This window comes from Jaculus jaculus, chromosome 10 (assembly GCF_020740685.1).
Source record: "Jaculus jaculus isolate mJacJac1 chromosome 10, mJacJac1.mat.Y.cur, whole genome shotgun sequence".
NCBI lineage: Eukaryota > Metazoa > Chordata > Mammalia > Rodentia > Dipodidae > Jaculus > Jaculus jaculus.
Window position 1 is genome coordinate 71,948,417 of NC_059111.1, and position 25,715 is coordinate 71,974,131.

Here is a 25,715-nt window from a genome sequence, read left to right on the forward strand (position 1 = left end):
AGCAAATGGCCGGAAGAAAAAAAAAAATGAGTAAAACTCTGATCCAAGTCTGAACTCTGCGACTTGGCTGGTTATAACAGTGTGCTGATGAGGTCAGTGGAACATAATAAAATCATATGTAATATGAACAAATGAAACTCACTCTGCTATTTGCCCAGAATAGATCCATAATTTTGTATGAATATACAAAATGTGTCCTTGTTTTAGGCATTCAAGGGTGGGAGGCTTACCCCTGAGCTATTCTTTATCATAAACTATTACATAAATTACTGCAAACTGTCTTTCTCTGATGGAAGGTTAGGAGTATCATTTTTTAAGCTATACTTCCTCACTTTCTCACATATTTTAAAAGTGAGATAGAAATTCGTAAGTCAATTGGAAATGATCTAACATGTTAATAATTACTACTCTGGAGGCTCTTTCACCATTAAATAAAATCAAAAGTCAATTGAAATGCACTTATGTGTTAATAGTCATGCGTTTGCAAGGCCTTAAGCCATTATATTTCCTCACTCATAAGAAAGTCTCATGAAAATTACAAGTAAATCAATAGTATGTCATTCTATCTTGGTGATTCTAATATATATAATTATGCTTGTATTAGCTTTGAAATTTGGCTTGTGTCCCAGTAAAACAATATGGATAATAGGTAGGTAAGTAGAATACAAATATCATTATTATATAAGGAACTTAATATGTCAGAGTTTATATAATTACTTTTATCTATTTGGCTATTTCATTTTTCCTGGGTGCTCTATCTTTATTATACCACCTCTTCCCTCTTTTTTATAAAGATATTTTAAAAGTGTGTTTTCATAAGTCATTCTCATAAACTGAACCATGTACTTTGGCACCATTAAAGTATCCTCCCAAGTTTGATCTGTTTTTACATCATCAAACTCCTTTATGAACTCTTCCAAATTACTTTTTTCATTCTACTTGTGTCTTCTAAAAATATTTTTATTTTTATTTATTTGACAGAAAGAGAGAGGGAAAGAGGCAGAGAGAGAGGGAGAGAGAGAGAGAGAGAGAAAGAGAGAGAGAGAGACAGAACCAGAAAGAAAGAAAGAAAGAAAGAAAGAAGGAAAGAAAGGAGAAAGAAAGGGCAAACCAGGACCTCCAGCCACTGCAAATGAACTCCAGATTCATGTGCCACCTCATGCGTCTGGCTTAGGTGGACCCTGGGGAATTGAACCTGGGTCCTTTGGCTTTGGAAACAAGCACCTTAAACAGTAAGTCATCTCTCCAGCTCCCCTTGAGTCATTTTTACCAAGATAATCTTGATAGGTGCTTGAAGTAATTATACTAAAAATTATTGGGGATTCCCATGGAAATGAAATAGGTTAAACTTTGAGAAGTTGCCCAGAGATAGAGACTGAGGCTGAGCCACGGAATTCTTAACTGACCAGGGTAAGCTGTTTGCTTTCATAGACCAATCAAAGAGGTAATTTATTAGTTAAACTCAGAATAAAGGAGATTTATTCAGTGTAGTCACATTGGCATGAGGAATACAAAAGTCCAATGACCCCTTTAAGTCTATCTTTGGGGACCTAATACAAAGTTTAGGTTTAAAAGTGTGACAAGTGTTCACTTCAGCTACACATATGCAAAAATTGGAATGATACAGAGGAGATTAGCATGGTCCCTGCACAAGGATGATAAGTAAATGGAGGACCAGAGCTGTCCATTGGTAAAATGCTTGTTTTGCAAATATAGGAACTTCAGTTAAGATCCCCAGAACCTATGTAAAAGCCAAGTATGTCAATGCACACCATAATGCTAGTACAGGGGATGTAGAGACAGAAGGTTCCTACATGTTTGCTGACTAGCTAGGCTACCTTATTCAGTGAGCTCTGGGCTCAGTAAGAGATCTTGTCTCATAAAGGAGGTAGAAGATGATGGAGGAAGACATCCAGCATTGAACTCTAGTCCCCACGTGTATAAGCAAACATGTAAAACTACATAATGTACTCACACATAGTGAACAGGCATATAGACATATATGCATACCAAATACATACATATATATATATATGTGTATATATATATATGTATGTATGTATATATGTATGTATATATATATGTATGTATGTATGTATATATATGTATGTATATATGTGGGGTGGGGTAGAGCGTGCCAGAAGTATACATAGTTAAGTAGTCCTGATCAAGGTCTGGCCTTGGCCATTACTGACTCAGTATTTTCTCAGCTCCAGTCTTTTCTGCTAGAAGGTATGAAAAGCTGCAAATGTCTTCCCTGGAGACAAAATCTATCTGTAGGTGTACCAGGTGCCCAGTATTTTCTTTTACCCAACATAAAATTCTTGAGTATAGGGCTGGAGATATGGCTTAGTAGTTAAGTGCTTGCCTATGAAGTCTAAGGGCCCCGGTTCAAGGCTCGATTCCCCAGGACCCAAGTTAGCCAGATGCACAAGGGGGTGCATGCATCTGGAGTTTGTATGTAGTGGCTGGAGACCCTGGCACACCCATTCTTTCCCTCTCTCTCTCCCTCTCTCTCTCTCTCTCTCTCTCTCTCTCTCTCTCTGCCTTTATCTCTGTGTCTGTTGCTCTCAAATAGATAAATAAAAGTTAACAAAAGAAATGCAAGTGACCTGTAGACCCAACAATGTGTGGTTGGCATCTAAAAAAAAGTTCTTGGTGCATATTGTTTTTATATGTGATAGCCAAAATGAAGGACACAGTGTTTCTTTAGAATATTTTCATTGCTGCCAGGATAGTTACAATCAGCATAACAGATTTTGTTTGTTTGTTAAAGTATATACTGAAAATTTACTGCATTAATCATGCTGAGAGTAAATAAAATATAAAAGATAAACTATGATTTGTCAAAAGATTTGTAATTTGAAGTTGAAGATTAAAAAGGTAATGCATTAAATACATAATTAATTATATGTTAAAAATAAAGCATGTATGTATTATCTGTCACCATTCCCTGAGTGCTTGTTGAATCATTCTAATTTATTTTTAATACAAAGTTATTGTGGCTGATTTTTGTTTTGTAGACTACAGTAGTATTCTGATGTAAGTCAGCTCTGCTGAAAAATTGAACTTATCTATGTAATAAAATCCAAAGGAGGAAAGACAAAAAAAAGATCTCGAAGCAGAATGAAACAGGTGCAGAAACAAGATGAAAACCATACTCCTTAGACAGTCCCCAGTGATGTTGATTAGATTCCTTCTCCAGAGCTATACAATGTCTATCAAACCCTAAGAAATATTACTCAGTTAGTGGTATCTTTTTAAATATTTTAGTTATGTATTTGAAAAACGCATGCATGCCCTTGTGTGTCTAGCTTACATGGGCCTGGGCAACTGAACTGGGGTCCTTTGGCTTTGCAGGAAAACACCTTAACCTCTAAACCATTTCTCTGCCTTTTTCTTTTGTAGTAATTGGTATATTTTGTATAGTTTAAACATCATCATAAAAATCATTTTGACATTGTTAGTTGTTACATACATAATCATTTAATCATTTAGCAACAAAATTAAAAACAACTAAGATAGGGGAAATATGGAGTCTTATGTTTGCATTGATATTTCTAGAAAACCATTTCACATCACTTTATCTGAACTCTATGCAGCTAATTATAAGATGTATAGAACTAGGATCACTTTCAGCCTACTATCAATGACCAAGAAATTGAGGCCAATAATTCTATTCATAGATTTTTCTTTTTTAAGGCAGGGTTTTACTTTAGTCCAGGCTGACATGGAATTCACTCTGTAGTCTTAGGGTGCCCTTGAACTCATGGTCACCCTCCTACCTCTCCCTCCCAAATGCTAGGATTACAGGCATTCACTCATTGACCTCTTTAAAGATCAAGTTAACATCCCTTCATCTTTTTAAAATATTTTACTTACTTATTGGAGGGGTGGGAGGAGAGAGAGACTGACCCCTTCATCCTAAATGGGAAGTTTCTAAAGTCATTTCTCATCCCTGTATCCTTCTTTCTTTCATCCAGATAAGGAATCTGATTGGTTTAATCTTCAATCTAAGTTGTCTTTCAGAACACTGCATACTTTACTCCGAGCTTCTTTTATACCACACTTTACCTGCAGCCATCATTGATTCTGCCCCCAAGTATGTGCTTCTACAATGCAAACTTCAACATCACACTCTCTCTAATACTTATAAGCTGAAGGCCCAGTTATTTTTTTTTAGCGATATATTATTTTTATAAATTATAAATTTTACTGTATGAATATAGCACATATTACTGTCAGATTATCCTCTTTTATTTCTTCTCTCTTGTCTCTATTCCACTGAGGACCCATGTCAGTGGGGTTATTGGTATTCATTGTGGGGTCATAGTGCACCATGAAGTCTGTGTGGGAGGGGGAAGGTAGTGCCTCAGTATACTCCTTCCCACCCATTGGCACTTACAATTTTCCTGTCCTCTCTTCCACACTGTTCCCTGAGTGAAGGCCAAATTCTTACTAGCACAGAATTCTCTAACTTTCTGCCCCTGCCTTATGTTTCCCCTATTCTCCCCACAGCATGTAATTCAGTATCCATGAACTGATTCATTTCTTTCTCTGTCATTGTGCCTATACTATTTTCCAGGCATGGTGACCTCATCTTTATTTTTTCAGATTACAAGTTATATTTAAAGATACAAAATATGTAGAATTATCTCTTTTCTGAAAATACATTATGCAATGGTATGCCTTGACCTGTAGATTCATGTGCAGCTGAAAAGGCATTGAGATACCAACAGAGTTCCCTTAAGTTATCTTCTTTTAATATTTTATTTATCTGGAGAGAAAGAGGGGGGGGCAGGGCCTCTAGCTACTGTGAACAAACTCCAGTTGCATGCACCACTTTGTGTGTCTGGCTTTACATAGGTATTGGGGAATTGAACCTAGGCCAGTAGGCATTGTAGGCAAACACCCTAAATGCTTATCCATCATATCAGCCCCCTCCAATCTTCTTTTAGACAAGGTTTTCTATTGCTCTGAACCATCTCTGACTTTCTACTTTTTCCCAGGGATTTTTGTACTCTATTCTCTTTTCTTTTACAATACTGCCAACACTTCTTCTAATTGACTATTTGTTCACTTTTATCCCCATTGGCCTAAGAATCTTCTATCCAGAAATGTTGTTTAACTCAACATCTTCCTATATTATGCTGTTCTTGGTTCAGTTATTGTCACTTTGTAGTTTCACAATGAACTTTTGTTGAATAAAGAGGAAACTAGATTGAAAGATTGAAGTGTCCTGATACATCCTACTTTTTCTGGAAAAAACACCTGAATCTTATATCTTCCCAAAGCATGGGGTAGAACCTGGCTAATATGGCTGGAACATTTCTTCCACTAGAATAAACCTTACATTGTCTTCCTCTACAGCTCCTCTTCCCCCTCCCCCCTCCATCTCCTCCTTCTCTGTATTAAGTAGAAACCTTGAACAGGCACTCATGTGTCAGTACTATCATTTCCCTCCTCCCTGCCCACATTCCACTGAGGGCCCTCTTCAGTGGAATTGCTGTTATTCACCGTGAGGTTGTGGGTTGTGAGTTATGAAAGTGGCAGTCAGTCATTATATGGGGGATACCTCTGGATACTCCTTCCCATCCCATGGCTCTTACACTCTTTCCACACCCATTTTGAAAAACTCCTTGAGCCTTGGCCTGTGTGTTTTAAGTCTACTTTAGTATTGAGCTCTCAGCAAAATCTTAATTTCTGCTTTGGCAGAGAAGGACCCTGAATTCTTCTTGACTCTAGGCCCCTACTCCTCTCTCCACCCCCAACCTTATTTTCCTTAAGCCATTTATTTATTTCAGAACATTTGCAATGGAAAAATATTTCTTTCCCCCATTGAACTGCATGTAAATCTTCTTAAAGCTTTATACTAGCCTCACAACCCAGAGATTGTCCTTTCTTGGGAATTGGGAACTATTGCTTCTAAATGTTAATATGGAGTGAAATAGTGCCTGGATCTCCCATCTCTGTGGAAAGGGAGATGACTAACTTCCATAGGCACAACTTGGAAACAGATGGCCTAGTCGCAGAGAAAAACATTGCAACGTCAGGACTTACTTCTTGTGTTTGACATATCCCATTGACCAAATCTCTCCCTGCAGTATTCCTCAGTGCTTATTAAACAAGCCTCCCTTGGCATGTAAAAACTTTCTTGCTTCTTGTTTCTGTCTACTTGACTTCACCCTCTCCAGACCGTGATTTTGTCAAATATATTGTTAGTTTAATTTTGGTGCAATTTTTACTTTGACATCTCTTTTATGTCTATTTCACTATAACAATTTCTTTAACTTTACCTTTTCCCCCCGTTTTCCAGCTGGATATTTACCTATTGATTTTTGCTTACTTTTTGGAGGGAGCATATGTATATATATATATATATATATATATGTAAATATATGTGTATATATTTGTGTGTGTAGATGAGCTTGTACAGGAGCTCGTGCACCTGTGTGTAAGTTTATATGAAGGGCAGACATTAATATTAAGTGTCTTCCTCAGTCAATATCCACATTTTGTTCTGTTTTGTTTTGCTTTTCTGAGGTAGGGTCTAGTTTCAGACCAGACTGACCAGGAATTCACTATGTAGTCTTAGGCTGAACTCAAACTCACAGTGATCCTCTTAACTCAGCCTCTTGAGTCCTGGGGTTAACGGCATGTACCAGCACACCTGGCAGAGAGAAGGAGACAATGAGTGCACCAGGGCCTCTAGCTGCTGCAAAGTAACTCAAGATGTATGTACAACTTTGTGCATCTGGCTTATGTATAGGTACTGGGGAATCAAACTCATGTCATTAGGCTTTATGGGCAAGTGCTTTAACGAGTGAACTGTATCTCCAACTCCCCATTATTTTTTCCCCATTATTTATTATTTATTATTATATTTCTCTCACTAAACCTAGAACTCTCCAATTTGGATAGTCTCGCTAGGCAGTGAACACTAGGATTCTGCATGTCTCCATCTTACCAGCACTGGGATTATAAAGGCACATTGCCATGCTAACATTTTATGTGGTTACTGGGAGTCTAAAATCAGACACTTACTTTACCTGCTCATCTATCTCCCCAGCTGTTGCCTTTTTGGATATTGTTATCCAACCTACATTCTTCAACTATATTTTCAGGATTTTCCTTCCATCATTTTTATACATGTTCTGTTTCCCATGATGTCATCTTCACTGTCACCTTTCATGCTTTGTTTGGTAAGTGAGTGTGAGGTAAGTTGTCTTCTTTTCCTTGGTACCATTTACTTCCTAGTCTTGGCCTTGATATAATCATTCATACCACAGTAATCTCAATTCTGACATAATTCATTCCAAAAAAAAAATAGAAAGTAATTTGGCTTATAAGGAAATGCTGGACACTGAGATCTAATTAAACATTAAGTGCATTTTCATGTTGCAATGGTTTTAAGCTTCCCGTGATAGAAATCACCCACTTAGTAAGCCACATGTTAGGTAATTTTTTGTTTGTTTGTTTTTTGAGGTAGGGTCTTGCTGTAGCCCAGGCTAACCTGGAATTCATCATATAGTCTCAGAGTGGCCTTGAACTCACACCTACCAGCTGAGGATCTAACCTTCAGAACACATAAGGTTGTTGGGGACACCTGACTCAAACCACCTGTAACTCCATAAACTGATAACTATCCATGATATATAATGTAATACATACATTCCAACTTTAAAAGTTGCCACAGTTTTAACAAATCCAATGATTTTCAAACATCCCCACAGTCCAAGGTCTTTTAACTGAGCTGTAATACCAAAATAATAATAATAATAATGGCACAGAATAATTATTCATACTCCAAAACAAAGAAATATTCAACCAATACAATATTTAAAACAAACAGGGAAAATATCACACTTTGTAGTTATAAGTCTAGCAACTCTAACCAGTCAAAAAGTCTCTGGAGTTCCAATTACACCCCTCCATCTAGGCTACTCACAGTCCAAAAACCCTTTCTCTGGTTCTGGTAGCTCTCTTTGGCAACCATCTCATATTCCTAGAATCTGCATTGGGTCCCTACTGTAACCCTCAGCTCATCTTCATGATTCTATCAGCTCTCCATGCATGTAATCTAACAAGCTTGCTTTACACTGCCCATGGCCATTCTCAAAATATGAACTGTTGCAAATTCAATGATTCTCTATTTCCTGTACTTGTTATGCTCCATACTACCAAGTGGACTACCAACTTGTTAATCCAGTGAAGAATAAAGCAGACTTTGAAGAAAGGACACTCCTTGAGCATTCAGGACCCTTCAAAAGAGTCTTCATTATTCCTGTTGTCCAATGAAGATCAGCTGGCCTAATCTCAATGGTTGTAAACCCTCCAAAAATTGCAGCTGAATGGGAAGCAGTTTCAGTCCAAAGATTTCCTTTTTTCTGTGCCATATCCCTTTGCCCACACCAGTCTATTTCTATATAATGCAACTCTGAACAAGTTCTCAGGACACAGGTATAACAACAAGTGTCTCACACAAACTGCTTCTGGCCCAGTCCAGGTAAAGAGCTCTCTCAGCCTCATAGGCCAATCCTCACAGTCCACAGTTCCTACTGTATTCTGTATTCAGGGTTTGGTCCATCAAGCTATACTTACAGCACTGCAAGGCATCTCATAGTCCAAGATTTCAAATGAATCCACATTTCCCCTGCAAATCAGTTACAAACGTCCAAAAGTTACACAGTCAGTTTTATAACATTCAGAACCCAACTCCTGGTACCAATTTTACTCTTGCTGTCAGCTTCATGTTGCTAGCTGAAAACCCCTGACCAAGAGCAGCTTGTGGAAAGGGTTTATTTTGGCTTCCAGACTTTGGGGGAAGCTCCATGATGGCAGGGGAAAATGATGGCACGAACAGAGGGTGGACATCACCTCCTGGCCAACATCAGATGGACAGCAACAGAAAGAGAGTGTGTCATAGGCCTGCCTCCAGTAATAAACTGCCTCCAGGAGGCTTCAGTTCCCAAATTTCACTAGCTTCAGACCTAGCACATTCAGAACACAAGTTTATGGGGAACATCTGAATCAAAACATCAGAAAGTGTGATGCTATTTTTTTTACTTAGCTTAACGGAAATTAAAACTTTACTTATGTCCTTTCCTACCATAATTTTGTCTTACTGAGTTCCACAGACCTTATGGATTCTTGCTTTGTTTATTTTCAGTGACTAAAAGGTAAACATGACCCATATTTACAGAAAACATTCTAGAATGTCTAGAAATTCAAATAATCACTATAGCTTTGAGATTAAAATATTTTATTCATTTTTCTATCTTCTAATTTTTTTATTTTATATTTTCATTCATGGGTAGTTCTCTTTTGTGATGTCATTCCTCTTAATAAAGTTTTGCTCTTGAAGTTATCTACAATGTCAATTTCTATAAACTTTCTTTGTTAGCAGCTGAAAGTCAGACTGTCATATTTCAAATTATGTCTATCTATATACCAAATGTAGGCCTTTGAATGTTTATTTAAGTATTTTAATATTTAGCCTCCTAATTTTCAAATGGAAGCTAATAATAATATATACATACATTGTTATAAATATTAAATGAGAAATACTTTAATGAAGTACTTAGTACAGTGTTTGCTGCACAGTTGTAAAGTCTTGTCACAGATGGTCATACATGCCTGATTTTATTACCCCTATAGAAAAAGAGATGACATCCTTTTAATATTGTTAGAATACTGATATGGTTTCATGGAGAGGCAAGATACTGCCCAGTGCTCAGAGCTTAATGGGAAAGCAAGCCCAGACCTTTATTTCCAGGGACCTAAGACTACTTGAATTATGGCTTTGGTCCTTATCTTCTATCTTCTTGTCATGTACCACAATCCCTGCCCAGTGCCTCCATGGCTCCTGGCATGTATGCTATACCATATGGCACGGAACTTCCCTCATCCTCTGAAAACTTATAAGAAGGCACTCCTCATGTTTTCTATATAAACTGAGGTCTCCTTCTCACTTTCCTCGGGATGCTGTTATGTTTTTCATGGGCTAATAGCCCTCCCATACTAAATTTCACCCCCCAAATAAATTCATCAGAATACCTCTCTACTCTTTCCTAATTCTTTTTAAAAGTGGACTTATAAAAAGGTACTAGTGCACTACCATGTCACAAGTGTAAGCTTGATTATACAGTGATTTTGCTTTAAAAAGTTGTAAATGTGCTAAGATAGTGCAGAAACACAGATATGCCAAAATGCTATTTTACTCTAGGTGATTATTAAATGCTATATTCCTCATTTAAAAATTATGTAGAGTTGCAATTTAATATATTTTGGCTCATGATTAAATTTTTATTAGTGCTGAAGAGTAAGCCTCTGAGTGTACTGAGTACATATGCCATCACTGAGCTCCACCTCCAGCCCTCCTTATCAAATATGCCAGTCCTATGGAAGGTTACACTGTAGGATTTTATCCCACAGTGGCCAGAAGAAGTACTAAGACATCTGGCTTCCTATAATCTTCTTTTAGTCCTTAAGCTTCATATTTATGCAGTAAATAATTAGCATTGACTTTTATAAACTATAAATAGCTAAGAGGAGTACTTTCAGTCATCCAAACCTCTCAGGGATCTTCTAGATAAGAACGAATGAGTTCTGACACTGCTCCAGTGATCTCAATGACTGAACTTATAGCTTCTAGGGAAAGAAGTCATACATCACGGGCATTTTCCTCAGTTAGTCAATACAATCACCCAAATAGACACATTCATTATAATCTATTAGCTTCATTAAGTTATCTTTAAAGGCTTATGTTAATAGATGGCTTACATAAATAGAATTCCATTTGCTTTGTGATGAAACACAACTTCTGGGTTATTCTTTCCAGCTCTTACCTATGACATTAAGACATTTAGTCAGTTTTGATCCTTATATAACCTTGTAGGTTCTTTATTGATATAGGGCCATAGGAAAAAAAAAAGGTGTATGTTGTTGTTTTTCTAAAGGTCTTGGTTACTTCACATTATTTTACTAAGGGATTCTTAAAATCAGTTCTGCAAATTATTAAGCAAAGAGTCTTCCAGTCATACTGCTGTGACTACATTACATCCACTAATAACTCCCTGCCGTTCTCCTCAGCAAACATGTATTCATGTCTGTTATATTTTAAGATGTCCTACCACCTACCTCCACTTGACATAACTCATTTAGAAAGTCCATTTTCCTATCTACATTATAAAGAGAGAAGGCTCAATGCATCCTACCGCTTGGAAGAAATAAATCTATGATGTTTTTGTCAACCTCATAGGGCCAGATTAAAGAACACTGAGTTTTGCAAACTTTCTTGTTTAAGATAATTATTACCATTATTCTTTCTACAGCTTTCCATTTTTGGTATTTCTTTATTATTCACAAAAGAACATTTATCTATGACATGTATGCTATAGATATTTCTTGTAAACTCATGTGTAAATAAGCCTTTGTCATGACAGATAAATTGTAAAAACATGACATGACCTATATTTGACTGCAATTTTTCACGAAATAATAAGAAGACTAAGTGACTTAGAACTATGTGTCTCACATAGGAGCCTGTAAACAGTACCACATAGGGGCTCACTGATCGAGACTGCAGGTCAATGGTACTTGAGCTGGCAGGGCTTACATGGAAATACTTCACAGTAGGAAAATCTGAACAGTCTTAACAGGTAATAAAAAGTATGAGATTTAAAATGAGGAACAGAGAGAAATATAAAAACAAGAGGCTAGTCTTTCTGGGAAAGCTTTGAAACAGAAGCTAATCCAAAGAATTAGTCATCCTACATGCAGTAGAAACAAAGCAGCTATGTCATGGAAGATAGGAAGCAGGTGGAGAGACAGGAATGGACCTAGGGATATGTACTATGCAAATTCAATCCTGAGATCTACTGCCTCCATCCATGCCTCACATACAGAAGTTTCTCCCACCTTCTAAAATAGTGATTCTAGCTAGGGAGGACCTTCAACACACGAGCCTTTAAAGTAAATAATACTAGCGCATACTATCATGGATTTTTTTCAAAGAACTATTTTTGATTGTTCAGCTCATATCCCTCAGTGAAGCAATGATTGTGGTAGTCTATGATGATGTGAATAAGAAGATGGGATTCATTTCTCTTTTATTGTGTTCTATGATCAGAAAATATAATGAAGCCTTTAAAATTGCTATATATCCTAGTAGGGACATCATCCAATTTACAGGATTCTCTGATGATTGTTAGAAGGACTATTAAACTATACCCAATAAAATGTACTTTCTTTGCTTGAGAACACACACGCACACACACACACATGTATTTAGACAAAATTAAAAGGAACATTAATTGTAGTTTGACCCCATATCTAAAAGCAAGTCCAAATATGCCACAGTGGTAGGAAATATTTGCTAAGTCTGAAACATAATTTGAAACATTTAAATACAATTGTGCTGATATTCCATTTGTGCATGCTAGCTTGTACAATGAAGGGACTGTTGACTTTTTAGTCAAGGCATCTGTTCTGATTGACCCATACTGGTGTCTTGCTCCATGAGTAACTTGTTAAATTCTATGCATAAAATTTGGTATAATCAGTACTTCTTTAACTTCTCTTAATTTTCCTGTTTCGATGACAATCTCAAAAGAAAACAAACTGGGCTGGGGATATGGTTCAATGGATAAAGGTATAAAGAGTCTGGATCACCAGAACCCTTGTAAAACTTGACTCTGTGGCAGGTGTCTGTAATTCCAGTACACCTAAAGGTAAGTTGGGAGGCAGAGCTCAAGAATCATACCCTTCTCACTCTTAGTTGCTCGTGGATTAGTTAGTCTGGAAAATGGAGGGATAAACAACCAGAAACTCTGCCTCAGTCAAAGTGGAAGAAAGTGAAGACATGCCTGAGGTTTCCCACTGAGCACATGTGCATTATGGCTCTTGTGTTCCTGAACTCTCACAAAAGAACACACACACCAAACAAACAAAAACCATGCACTTATACTTAAGAACCTATCACTTTCAATAAGCTAAACCTACATACCAGCAAAATTCTTGGCTGTATCTTAGTAGTATACTTGTATAACCATGTTGCCTGACTTTTGAAATCTGGTTATACAATGAAACATAAATGGGGCTGGGGAGAGTAAAGTGAATGGCATTTTTGAATACTTACTAAGTCTAAGCAGAGGGACCATTATAACAATTCAAGAGGTAACGTTTTAAAATCAAATTTTACATCACTTGAATTGTGTCCTCCAGGAGAATCACCCCATTTGCCCTGAGTTACCAGATATGTAGAGGCAGAGGCATCATTTCAAGATCCTTTCACTTGTCTCCAAAGTATATTCTCTCAATCCATCACATGACAATAACCAGGTATAAGCACCTACTAAGCATTTGATAAACATTTGAGATAAAGAAGCTTACATTTTACTTAAATCTTCCTAAAAGGGAATTTGCTATAATACGCTTTTTCTTTGAATGCATGTCATGTGTAAGTTTATGCAGCATAATACAATTTGAGAATTGTCAATACTGTGAGTTTGGGAAATGAGATCAATGTAGAGAGAGAACTTTCCACAAATGGATATTTAATTTCTTTAGGAGTTTATTCTTCTGTGCAACATGATTCTTTCTGACATTTCAATAATGCCTTCATGAGCAACTTGACCTTTGATACAGTTCTTCTTTCAAAGTTGTAGCTTGATAAATTGACAAAACTATTACATTCATGAAGAAAGTTAAAAGCCAAAGAAAAGTTTAAATGGTAAAGCATTATTTAGGCAAGGAAATTTCATCTTTGAATTTAACTTTTTGTTTAATTTTTAGCACTTTACATGCATATACTATCTTGTTTCATACATTTATAATTTGTGTCTCAGAATAAATGCAATCACTAGGTAATAAAAACTTTAGGGAGGACTTGTGAACTGTGCAAAAGGATATAAATGTTAAAAATAAATCTGAATTAGAAAATAAATAAAGAAGGGAAATATACACTGTTCATACATGAATGCTTTTGCTAGAGTTCAGCTGTGATGCTAAGGAAACTGATTATATTCATTTATAAATGGATAGCTTTTTCATCCTCAGTTGCGTAGTAGTTACTAAACATTTTCCATGAACATAGCTTAAAGATGATTTGAACATGTCTTCTAGCATTTTGTGTAAAGATACTGCTCTCCAGAAGCCATTACAAAATCAAAATCATGATCGGCCTAGAGAAATAAGAAGTGTCTGGCTTATGTGCTCATGAGTATGATGGGCTAGTGGTGTTTATGTGATCAGATACAGAGTAGAGATGTCAATAGAATGAGCTCCATTCATAATGTAAATGACTTTTGCAGTCTTTTTCCTGAGAAGAGAAATAATAAGCTACTTTTCTTGGGTTTGAATGAATTTACTAAGCCAGAGGGGAAAACAGATGAGATCAAAGACACAGAATGAAATTAACACTTGTGTAAAGAGTTAAACTTTTGAGGGAAGTTAAATTAGTAGGATGTCAATGGAAAGAATATTAATAGATATCCAAATAGGAAAATACTGTCATTGAGTATTTTGATATCAAAACATTAAGGGAGTATTTCTGGATTGAAAAGTATAGGAAAATTTCATATTCATTTGTAAATATTCTCTGGATTTCCAGGCCAAATGACGAACATGAGTCTATGCTATGGATTAATAATTACTGACATTCCTTGCGCACTGCCATGTGCTTAGCACTGTTTCTTAGGTTTCTTTTTCCCTAGTATTTTTAAAGGGCTACAATTGGTTTTCATTTATTATATCTTCATGAAAATATATAGGATAACATAAAAAGAGTGCATGTGGATAAATGAATGACTGAAGCATTTTTTTTTTTTTTTAGATTTTAACTGACCTAATTTTCAAAGAGCTATATGAGATAGACATAGTGATGATATACATATTACTTATATAAAAGGAAACTGGCATGGTGCTTGATTAACAGGCATATACTGATACTACACTGCCTTTCCTAGTAGTGAGGAACCTTTGCTTAACTTAATTTCTCTGTGATTTTCCAACACAAAACTGTCATGTAGAAAAGTGTGGAGGGAAAAGTCTCAGAAAGTGATCTAGCTTAAAGATTAGAAAACAAGGCCCATTATAGAAAAAACATTTGTTTAAGGTCACACTAGAGATAATGGTAGAACATTCAATGGTCACAGGGAATTAGAGTTTACGGTTGAAACATTTGCTATTTTCCCACAACCTAGCCTACATTATCTTTATAAGATTGTAGATATTTCTTCAAATCATTGTGCTCAAATAAATAACATAGCATAGAGATATCATGATCCTCCAAGAGCCAGGCACTTGTGGCTATGTATGCTATATACAGTAATCCTTAGAAGCAGGGCATGTATTCCCACTTTTTGAACTCCCTCCCTGCCTCCCTTAATTTCTCTTTATTAAGACAGAGTCTCCTGTATCACAAGATAGCTAAATACTCAATACGTAGCTGAGTATAACTTTGAACTTCTCATTTGCTTCTCTTGGCTCCACCTCTCAAGTGATGGGTTTAAAGGCACAGACCACCATGTCTGTTTTATGTAGTGCTAGGGAAAGAACCCAGGACTGCATTCATACTAGGCAAACACTCTATCAACTGAGCTATATTCGCAGCCCCTGTTTCACTTTTTAAAATAAAAAAAAATAGATGAAATATAAAACAAATATTTATCAAATACACACAGATTAAAAACATAGCAGTTCTCCTAAAAGCAAAAATAAATCGAATATAAAAATTTATATAACCAAAAATTAAATCATTAGATTGAGACAAACAGCAGAACTAAGGTTAAACAACTACAAGACTTGCAGCAGTAGACAACATCAGTGCCCTGTGTCCGGAAGTAAAATTATCAACATAACTCAATTGAAAACTTCACTGGACATGTATCTGCTGAAAGAAAACAGATGTTCTGGTATATTTTTCAAATTTATAAACTAATGGCTTTTATTTATTTATTTATTTATTTACTTATTTATTTATTTATTTGAGAGCAACAGACACAGAGAGAAAGACAGATAGGGGCTTCCAGCCTCTGCAAACGAACTCCAGACGCGTGCGCCCCCTTGTGCATCTGGCTAACGTGGGACCTGGGGAACCGAGCCTCGAACTGGGGTCCTTAGGCTTCACAGGCAAACGCTTAACCACTAAGCCATCTCTCCAGCCCTAAACTAATGGCTTTTATAGAAAGGTACTCTACTTGCTTTCTTCAGGGGCACCAAGAATAAGGGAATTCCTGGAGAAACAATGAAAATAAAAAAGTCCACTGCTAAGCCCAACCCTAAACCTTATTTCCAAAGTATGGAAAACATTGGTCATCCCTTGGTTAGACACCTTTTAATGTAATGTAGTGTTAATAATATCTAATCCTTAATTGCACTCAGAAAACAATTTTCCTAAGGATTCCAGTCCATGTACATTATACTTTGTTGTATATATGAGACCACTAGTCAGAAACCACAGAGATACAAGAACTACCCAGAACTGATGGTTAAATTCAAGGTAACCATCAAATTCATATTTGTTGCAGTGGCTGTTAAACATATTCAATAGGGACATCATTATTAAGGTAATGCCTTTGATTTATGAAGTGTTAGAAGCTTAAAAATTATGAATTGAAAGAAAAAAGTGGGTATACATTTTTGATAAAATGAGACAAAAAATAAAATTTTGTGGCTCCTTTAATCAATTATCCTAATATCTCTACCCAAAATGTTTTAAAAATTAATGCTTACTGATACTGATTATCCATATTTAATATTTACTATGAGAATTTAATGTATTTTTGCCTATTAAACTTAAAGCAGCATTTGATTTAAATCCTTTAAAAACCTCAATTGCAACTTACATATCTAATAAACTAACACATTGCAAAAGCATATATTTTTTTAGCTCAAAAGATCTGAATGTAAGTCTTGAAAGAAATGGTTCTCATATTTGAGTTGGGCATCAAAATATTTTCAAATATATTTACATTAAAAGTATGTGTTTTAGGGCTTGAGAGATGGATTACCAGTTAAGGCACATGTGTGCAAAGCCTAAGGACCCAGGTTTGATTCCCCAGGTGTAATGTAAGCTAGATGCACATAGTAGTGCATGTGTCTAGAGTTCATTTGTAATGGCTAGAGGCCCTGCCTTGCCCATTCTCACCCTCTATCTCTCTCTTACCATCTCTCCCTCTTGAATAAATAAATAAATCTTTTTTTAAATATGTATTTTATTCATAGAGTTATTATGAAAACTTAAATGTTTTGCAAAAATTTTAACATAGTAGTTAAACTTAAAGTTCAAGAAGAATAATCTTTCTCATTCAAGTAAAACTTAGAAAATCATACTGCAATTGCTTAAGAGAATAGTTGTGGAAATTTTCCCATGCTTAACAGTGAGGTAAGGACTTCAAACAATTAGGAAATGAGGTATGCTGAATGATTGCCATTTGTGCCATCATTGCATTACGAGTACCAGAAATGTGGTTTGAGATGATATACTCATTATCTTGTTTCTTTTCTTGTTGGTAAGCACTTGGTATGATAGGAATCTAGACTGACAGGATGGAGTGCACAAGAGCACCCTACCAGGAGTATCTGTTTACTGAAGGCCTTCTGAAGCCAATCAAGTTCAGCTTTAAAGAACAATATAATCAAGAAGAGTTCCAGAGATGTCCAGGAGCCACACTGTCTGGAGGGGGTGACTAATGTAGAGGCCTCAGTGCCAATAGATCATTTAACTTTCCCATGGGGCCCTACATGAGTTTTGATGCTTGACTTTTTATTTTTAAATTTTTATAATATTGTTGAGTCAGCATACCCAGTTTCAAGTATAATTCGGTGGCACTTTCAAAAACAATTATATTTAGCAGATTCTCTTCCCAATTTTCTCCTCTACCCTTTCCCCCTCTGTATCCTCTACCCATTCTATTTATATGTCACAGGCCACCCTCCTTGGTTCATAGTTTTCTCTTTATCCCCACTCTTGGTTACCATTGTAGCTTGATAGTTTTAAGTTTTTCTGCTAATTAAATACTTTCTTAAAGAGAATGCAATTTGCTATTAAAAACTCAAGTTGCTTTAATCTAGCTGCCATTAGTATTTGGATCATATGAACGCTGATCATTCTGTCAGAGATTTGGGCACTGTCTAGGCTGCGTTCCACTCCATGGCTCCTATTCAATCATTCTCTGCCATAACCTTCCTGCAACTTTCCATTAATGTGAAGCATTTTCTGAATCTTAAAACACCCTCTATGGTTGGATTCTTGGTCCTCTTTGCACTTCTCTTTCAGCCATTGTGTTAAATAGAAAATCATCATGAAGCTAAGCCTAACCACCTTAAGCCTGCTGCTTTCCAGGTCCTTCTCACTGAATGTAACCCTTTGTTCTCTGATGTTCACTTATTTTGTAAATTCTAATATTCAGTTCATTTCTGGATGCTAATTCTCCATTTAATTTTCTTCCCTTTAGAGAAATTTCACTGGGGTATTCCATGTAAACACAGTTCTTTCCACAGTTCTTACCACTCTCTACTACCGTATCTCTGTTTGGTTTGTAGATACATTTATGATCTCATATATTGGTGATGCATTATATCTTTTTGATTGTTCAGTCCTCTCTTCTTCCTAGGATATAAGTTCTATCAGGCCACAGACATTATCTCCTGACTTTCACTATTCTTTGTCTCACTGATTAAAAACAGTTTCAGATCCTGGGGAGATAGTTCATTTGGTAAAGTGCTTGCCTTACAAACATGAAGATTTGGATTTGAGCTCCAGAATACACATTTAGAACATGTTAGGTGTGGTATTGCACATTTTTAATCTCAGATTTGGAAAGAAGGAGTCAAAGGCATCCCTGCGGCTTGCTGGCTAGCCAGTCTTGCCTACTTGGTGAGTTCCAAGCCAGTGAGACCACTGTCTGGGAAAGGTGGATGTCCCCTGAAGAATGGTCCCCTGAAGAATGACACTTAAGGTTTTCCTCTGGTCACAATATGTACATGATGAAAAGCACACATGCATCTTCATACACACATGCACCTGCACATAACAGGACAATACCCTCAAACATGCACACACATGCATGTACAAAATAGTGTCTGGTACATAGTATATGCTTAACAAATATATGTTACTAAATACATAAGTAGGACATGTAAAACCTTCAGGTCATCACGATAGGTTTCTATGGGACAGGAACTAAGAATTTCTGACAAAAACAATGTGGTACTGTTTTAGGCAAATGTGAAGACCATCACAAAGGCTGCATTCTTTCACAGATACTCATCTCATAGAAGTTCTATCTTAAATATTTATTACTTATTTATTTTACACACTTAGTCCACATTAGTTAGATGCAAAATAACTGATAAAAATTACTTATATTTAGAAGCCATCAGTTTGGATTTTATATTGCTCTCACACACTTTTAATGCATTTTAATGTTTTAATTCTTGTGTCCTTGACTACATAAAATAAAGCACTACCACCCACCCCTTTCATCCTGTGAAATTTTTCTCCCCAACATATACATACTGCTTATACTTTACATTTGACTTATGTACTTAAGCTACTCAGTTCTTATTTTCCCTTGGGATATAGAGTACATGAAGTTGAAAATACTCATTTTATCATAATACTTGCTCTTTATATAAATAGTGCCTGACATAGGGAGGCAATCACTTAATATATTTTAGCTAAAATAAATATACATATGCACATACATCTCTGCAATAATAATACATCTATGCACATAACATGTGTTGGGGTCCACACACCTGCAGCAATCAATGTAATATGGAAAACCACCAACACAAACATAAAGTTCATTTTTATTTAAGTTCATTCTGAAGACAGATGAAAAGGATCAAGGAAGATGTGATCATGAGGGATCCAAAAAGTTTCAAGTTTATTTTTACTTAATTGGGCAGCATTCTAACCATGTTTTAATTTTATGTTCATGATTTATAATATACAATATCATATGCAAATTTTATACACATCAAGCCCAAGTGGTTACCAGTGTAATTAGTTGGAAATATTTAAAAAATACTCTATGTACTTTAAATTTTTTGGGGGGGTTATTTTTATTTATTTATTTGAGAGCAACAGACAGAGAACGAGGCAGAGAGAGAGAGAGAGAGAGAGAGAGAGAGAGAGAATGGGCGCGCCAGGGCTACCAGCCACTGCAAACGAACTCCAGACGCGTGCACCCCCTTGTGCATCTGGCTAACGTGGGACCTGGGGAACCGAGCCTCGAACCGGGGTCCTTAGGCATCACAGGCAAGCGCTTAACCGCTAAGCCATCTCTCCAGCCCCTCTATGTACTTTATTACTGTTTAATTAAGATAAATTGGTTGCTTTTTAATTTGTACAATATTATGTTATCTGTTATAAGATTTGAGGAGTGTTTGACTATGGCTGCATGAAGTCTTCAAAACTAAAATTCCAACAGACATCTGTGTGGATTGCTCCACATTCAGAAACTGCAGCTGCTACTACTCCATGTCTAGCTTGCTAGGGAAGTGGCTATCATCCAGGCCTGAATCTATCACCTGCTGCTCTAATTTTCTCTAATTTTATAGTCATCTGAAACTATCTTCTGTTGTTTTGAGTCACATAAACGATATGTAAATATATAAAAGCAGTAGATATAGAGAAAAATATTAAATAAAAACATAACCAGAAAATACATTTGACCCTATTGGAAAATACTGCATGAAACACATGCTTGTAATTAAAATCAGAAAAACATTGCTATTTTATTTTCCAGTCTTCCAGTGAGACTTGTCAGTCTCAGTATTAACACCTACAGGCCTCTTAGAACATTAACAAATGGCTAGGTTGTGATACTTTAGTATTCACAACTCCAATTACATTGGTGCAAATCATCACAGGAGACAGGGATTATGGCGGATTGAACATAATGCCTCCACAGACTCACATGTTTGAATTTTTGGTCCTCTGAAAAGTGGTGATATTTGAAAAGGTTGTGGCACCTCGAGGATGTTGGGCCTTGCTAGAAGTGAGTCTATCAGTCCTTCCCTGCTTGCTGTTCTTTGTTTCCTTTACTTCTTTATTGATGTAATGATGGGACACAGCTTCCTGCTCCTGCAATGCTTTCCCCAGCACAATGGTCTAAACCCTCTGTAACTATAAACCCAAATAAACTCTAAGCTGCTTCTGGTTGGTTATATTGTCTCTGCAACAAGAAATCAATTGATAAATTGATGGTGAATTTATTTCCATGTGTTATTCAGTATATTTTGGGATGATTTTTGACAAATTTCATGTTGATCTCAAGCAAGATACTTTCTTACCTGAAATATAACAATTCCACAGGTAAATTAATAGTCTATTATGTTATAAATTGTTATCATAGTATCAACAATAAAATATGACCTGTGCACTCAATATGGAAATTTTACTCACATGTATTGACTATTAAAACAGTATTTCATCCATTTGTCTCTTTGGGATTCAATACCACTCAGGATCGTCATTATAGAAAATTTAAAGTCTCAGAGATTGTCTACATCGTTTTTCCAAAAAGATGAATAAGTTGATTTTATAATGGGAGAAAAGACGTCCATATTTTATAATAACTTGTAGAACTAGGGCTAGAATTCCCCTTATTCGTATTTCATTAATCTTTCTACTGTACCTCTGGAAATGATTTGCATGCACAATATCTTTGTACTGCCCATGGATAAAGTCCCAGCACTGCTGAGAAGAAACAGAACCCTGCATTGGCTAAGTGACATGTAACTTCATTAGTGTGGCTGGCCAAATCCCATTAAGAGCCTGCCAATATATTTCCAGGAGTAGTATCAATTATACAGGGTGTGCTGTAAGAGTAAGAAGCAGAGAAAATGTTTAAACTACATAGCCATGAGAGTTTTGGATGTCACCACTTTTTAAAAATCAATTTATCTTTTTAAATTTGAATTCTATAAAACCCATTTGTGTGAATTTTTTTTGTTTATTTTTTAATTATTTATTTGAGAGCAACAGACATAGAGAGAAAGACAGATAGAGGGAGAGAGAGAGAATAGGCGCGCCAGGGCTTCCAGCCTCTGCAAACGAACTCCAGACGCGTGCACCCCCTTGTGCATCTGGCTAATGTGGGACCTGGGGAACCGAGCCTCGAACTGGGGTCCTTAGGCTTCACAGGCAAGCGCTTAACCGCTAAGCCATTTCTCCAGCCCCATTTGTGTGAATTTTTATTTCAAGTTGTATTGTAGTTATAATAAAAATAATATTTAGTTGGCTAATTTCTTGAACTTACTGAAGATAAGTTCAGAACACATAAAAATGCTCATACTTACATCATAAAATATATTTATATATCAGAAATATTGAGGTAATATATTATTCATTTGTTTAAATAAATACAGAACCAAAGTATTGTTGTTTATAAAAAGTATAAAATAAAATAAATAAAAAGTATACTGAGAATGACTGTGAGAGTTGCTAGTTCTGCAATTCTTAACTGAAACTCCTTTTTGAAAAATTTTCTTTAAGAAAATAGACTACTTAAATTTCCATAGATGACTTCTTAGAGTAAACAAAATTTAACTTGTTTTTAAAAATTCAAGCATAAAGGCTTAATTGAAAATCAGTATCTTGTTTAGTGATTTCTTGAGAGACTTTATATGTATTTAATTAAGAAATTTGAAGTTGAACATATGTTAAAATTGTTCTGTCATGTCATTAGTACTTTTGCTAATTTAAAAGCATACACATCTCTAATTGATATCTTCTGCCAGAACTGTTGTGATGGTCATGTAGATAAAGTCTTTAAATGATTCAAAGCAATACAACTTAGAAAATACTAATATTTTTACCACTTAAATTATTATTTTTAAATATAAACTACACTTCTATTTGCCACATATATAGAGTCATGATGCTAAATTAAAAAGAGAATTAGCGCCTGGTATGGTGGTGCACACCTTTAATCCCAGAATTTGGGATGCAGAGGTAGGAGGATTGCTGTGAGTTCAAGGCCATCCCGAGACTACATAGAGACTACATAGCTCAGGTCAGCCTGAGCTAGAGTGAGACCCTACCTCAACTCCCAACCCCACAGAAAAGAGAGAATTACTTCCATATTATTATAAGAACATAAATATTTCCTATATACTGAGAGAGAAAACTTTTTCTTTCTACTTAAACACATACGCCATTAGGAAACCAAGTACTGAATTTCATGAAATAATCTATAAAGTTAAAATTACAAAGGAATCAGGTAAGAGGAAAAGCAAAATCCCAACAGATTTGGGTGTCACCTTTTGAATGTCACTTGATTTTAAGTGTCTCTTGGTTCCCTCTATTGATCTGAGCTATCAGTAGATAAGTGCAGAATTTTAACCACAGCTTCACAAATACTTTAATGAATTTGACAGTGCATACAACATATTCATTAATTTTTGAATTTGTCTTTCAGGTCATTTGTATATTTGTCTATTTTGACTTTTAATTTTTGTCTAAGTAATCCTAGGAAGACATGAATGGTTCTGCTGTTTCTTGGTGTTATGGTCATTTCTGCTAGAACTGTATTGTAGCTACCAAAGCATCAATGTTTTCTAATTTTCTTTCATGTTTTTGATCTGTTATTGTTCACTGTCTTATTAGATTTCCAGTACTTTGAAATATTCCTATATTTTCTTTTAAGTCATTCTTAAATTGATAACTAGTTATTACTCTTTATCCTATTGCCATCATTGGAAATCTTGTTGGCTAAGACAATCATAACATACTTAACCAGAGTCTCAATTCACTTTTCTATAAAATGGAAATACAATGATTACCCTTAAAATTTCTAGTGCATAATATGCACACAGTAGTAATTCACATAAGAATCATACCCTCCTTCACCCACACTGACTGGACTTAGAAATCTGTTCTAGTTTAGTGATTTCTCATATGTGTGTACATTTGAGAAGCCAAACTTCATTTACTGACAACTCTTTTGATGTACTCTCCCACATTTATCACATTTTGGTTGCTTTTAACTTCTCAATGTTGCCAATATTTCCTACTCAAAATATGAAAACCCAATTCATCTAAATAATTTTTTTCAAAGTCAGTTGTTTGTATAAATTTACACGAATCTCTTCACTGGAAATATTTTTTCCTACAAAGATTATAACCTTTCAAGTCATCTTTAAGGGAAATTCATAATAAAAGTCTTTGATATTGGTGTTCTGATTTGTCCTTTAAAATGTCACTCACAACCTTCTTATTCCATTGTGTGAAAAGTTAACCCTGTATCTTCGTACTATTAAAACGTTTCTTAGGGTTTAGGATATGGCTCAGCAACTAAAGGTGCTACTTTTCAACACCTACCAGCATGGGTTTCAAAGCAAACAGACAAAATAGAAACCTTAAAATAAACACTTTGAAAGCAAAGCAAAAAGAAGGTATCTATCAACAATAGCAACAATATAACAACAACAAAAATATCCTAAAATCCACTCAGAATAAACAAGTAGACAATTGAACAAAACAAGGAAGGTCAGAGCCCTAGAATGAACTCATCAACCTGCGCTTAAGGAGACAACGCTGGACAGCTGGGCACAGGGGCCCGTGCTGTACCTGGCTCAGACTGCCTACATCCTAATTGGAAGTGGCTTTTCTTTGGAGCCATGCATCCTGGAACCATAACTGTCAGTGCCAGACACAGCTTTCACCTCGAAGTGGATCAGTGTTTATTCCATAGCCAAATATGAGTGATCATGGTTGGAGAATGCCAATTTAGGTTACCCTAAATTCCATGTTCCAATGCGTTAACAATTTCATGAAGGTCTTATAGAGCAAAAGGAAGTCATAAATCAGGACACTTCTCAAATATACTGGCTAACCATCAGGTGGGCAGGTTATGGTGTGGGGCTCCAGATCAAGCAGATAGTTTTTGGCTAGGCAGAAATGGGAGGGGGCGGGGAAGCAGGGCTTAAAAGGAGAGAATCGTGAGATGATTTAATATCACATCCTCATCACATCTATCCCTGAGGGCCTGGCCTATCTCAGCTCAGCCTGCCTGCTTCAATTGCAGGATTCAGCCTGGCTCACCCAATCAGATCTGTCTTGAGGTCGCACGCTGCCCATGTGGGTGGATTCTTCCTCTGAGTCCTGGCCAATTGGCTGGGATATCTGGTGCAAGTTTGTCCAGGTGTGCTGGGGAATTCTATGGTATATCTTTTCTGGGGCCCCAGAGACTTTCTGGAGTTGCTACAGCAACAGATTTGGGTCTCTCCAATGGTGTGTTTATCCTCTCCCACCCTACCAGGCATGCCAAGTACACTTTTTATTACTGTTTTTATTTTTAACCTCTTTGGCAGTGCAATTTTTTGATAAAATACACACATATACAAACACACTCACACACATTCCATATCCATTTACATGGACTCCTGGACCATAGGGTGTATTTCTCCCCATTTGACCTTCCCTTCCTCAGTCCTCAGCCCTTTTCCTTCCCCACATCCCTGTGATATCTGAATAAAATGTAGTGTTTTTAAAAATAATTCTTTGGCCTGGAGTGATGGCTTTGTGGTTAAGGCACATGCTCTTGAAGCCTAAGGACCCAAGTTTGATTCTCCAGGTCCCATGTAAGCCAGATGCAAATGGTGGCACATGCATCTGGAGTTTGTTTGCAGTGGCCAGAGGCCATGGTATGCACATTCTTTCTCTCTCTCCACACTCTTTATCTTTTTTTCTGTAATAA

The 25,715-nt window shown here is 36.2% G+C and overlaps 1 protein-coding gene and 1 non-coding gene across 5 annotated transcripts in view; one reads left to right on the forward strand and one right to left on the reverse strand.

Annotated features, from left to right (window-relative positions):
* The window catches only part of Thsd7a (thrombospondin type 1 domain containing 7A), a 399,007-nt gene that overhangs the window by 106,044 nt on the left and 267,248 nt on the right, over positions 1 to 25,715 (reverse strand). The gene's annotated exons all lie outside the window — the stretch shown is intronic.
* Positions 1,584 to 1,690, forward strand: LOC123464217. The gene has a single exon (XR_006639454.1). It is a non-coding gene; the product is annotated as a U6 spliceosomal RNA (small nuclear RNA).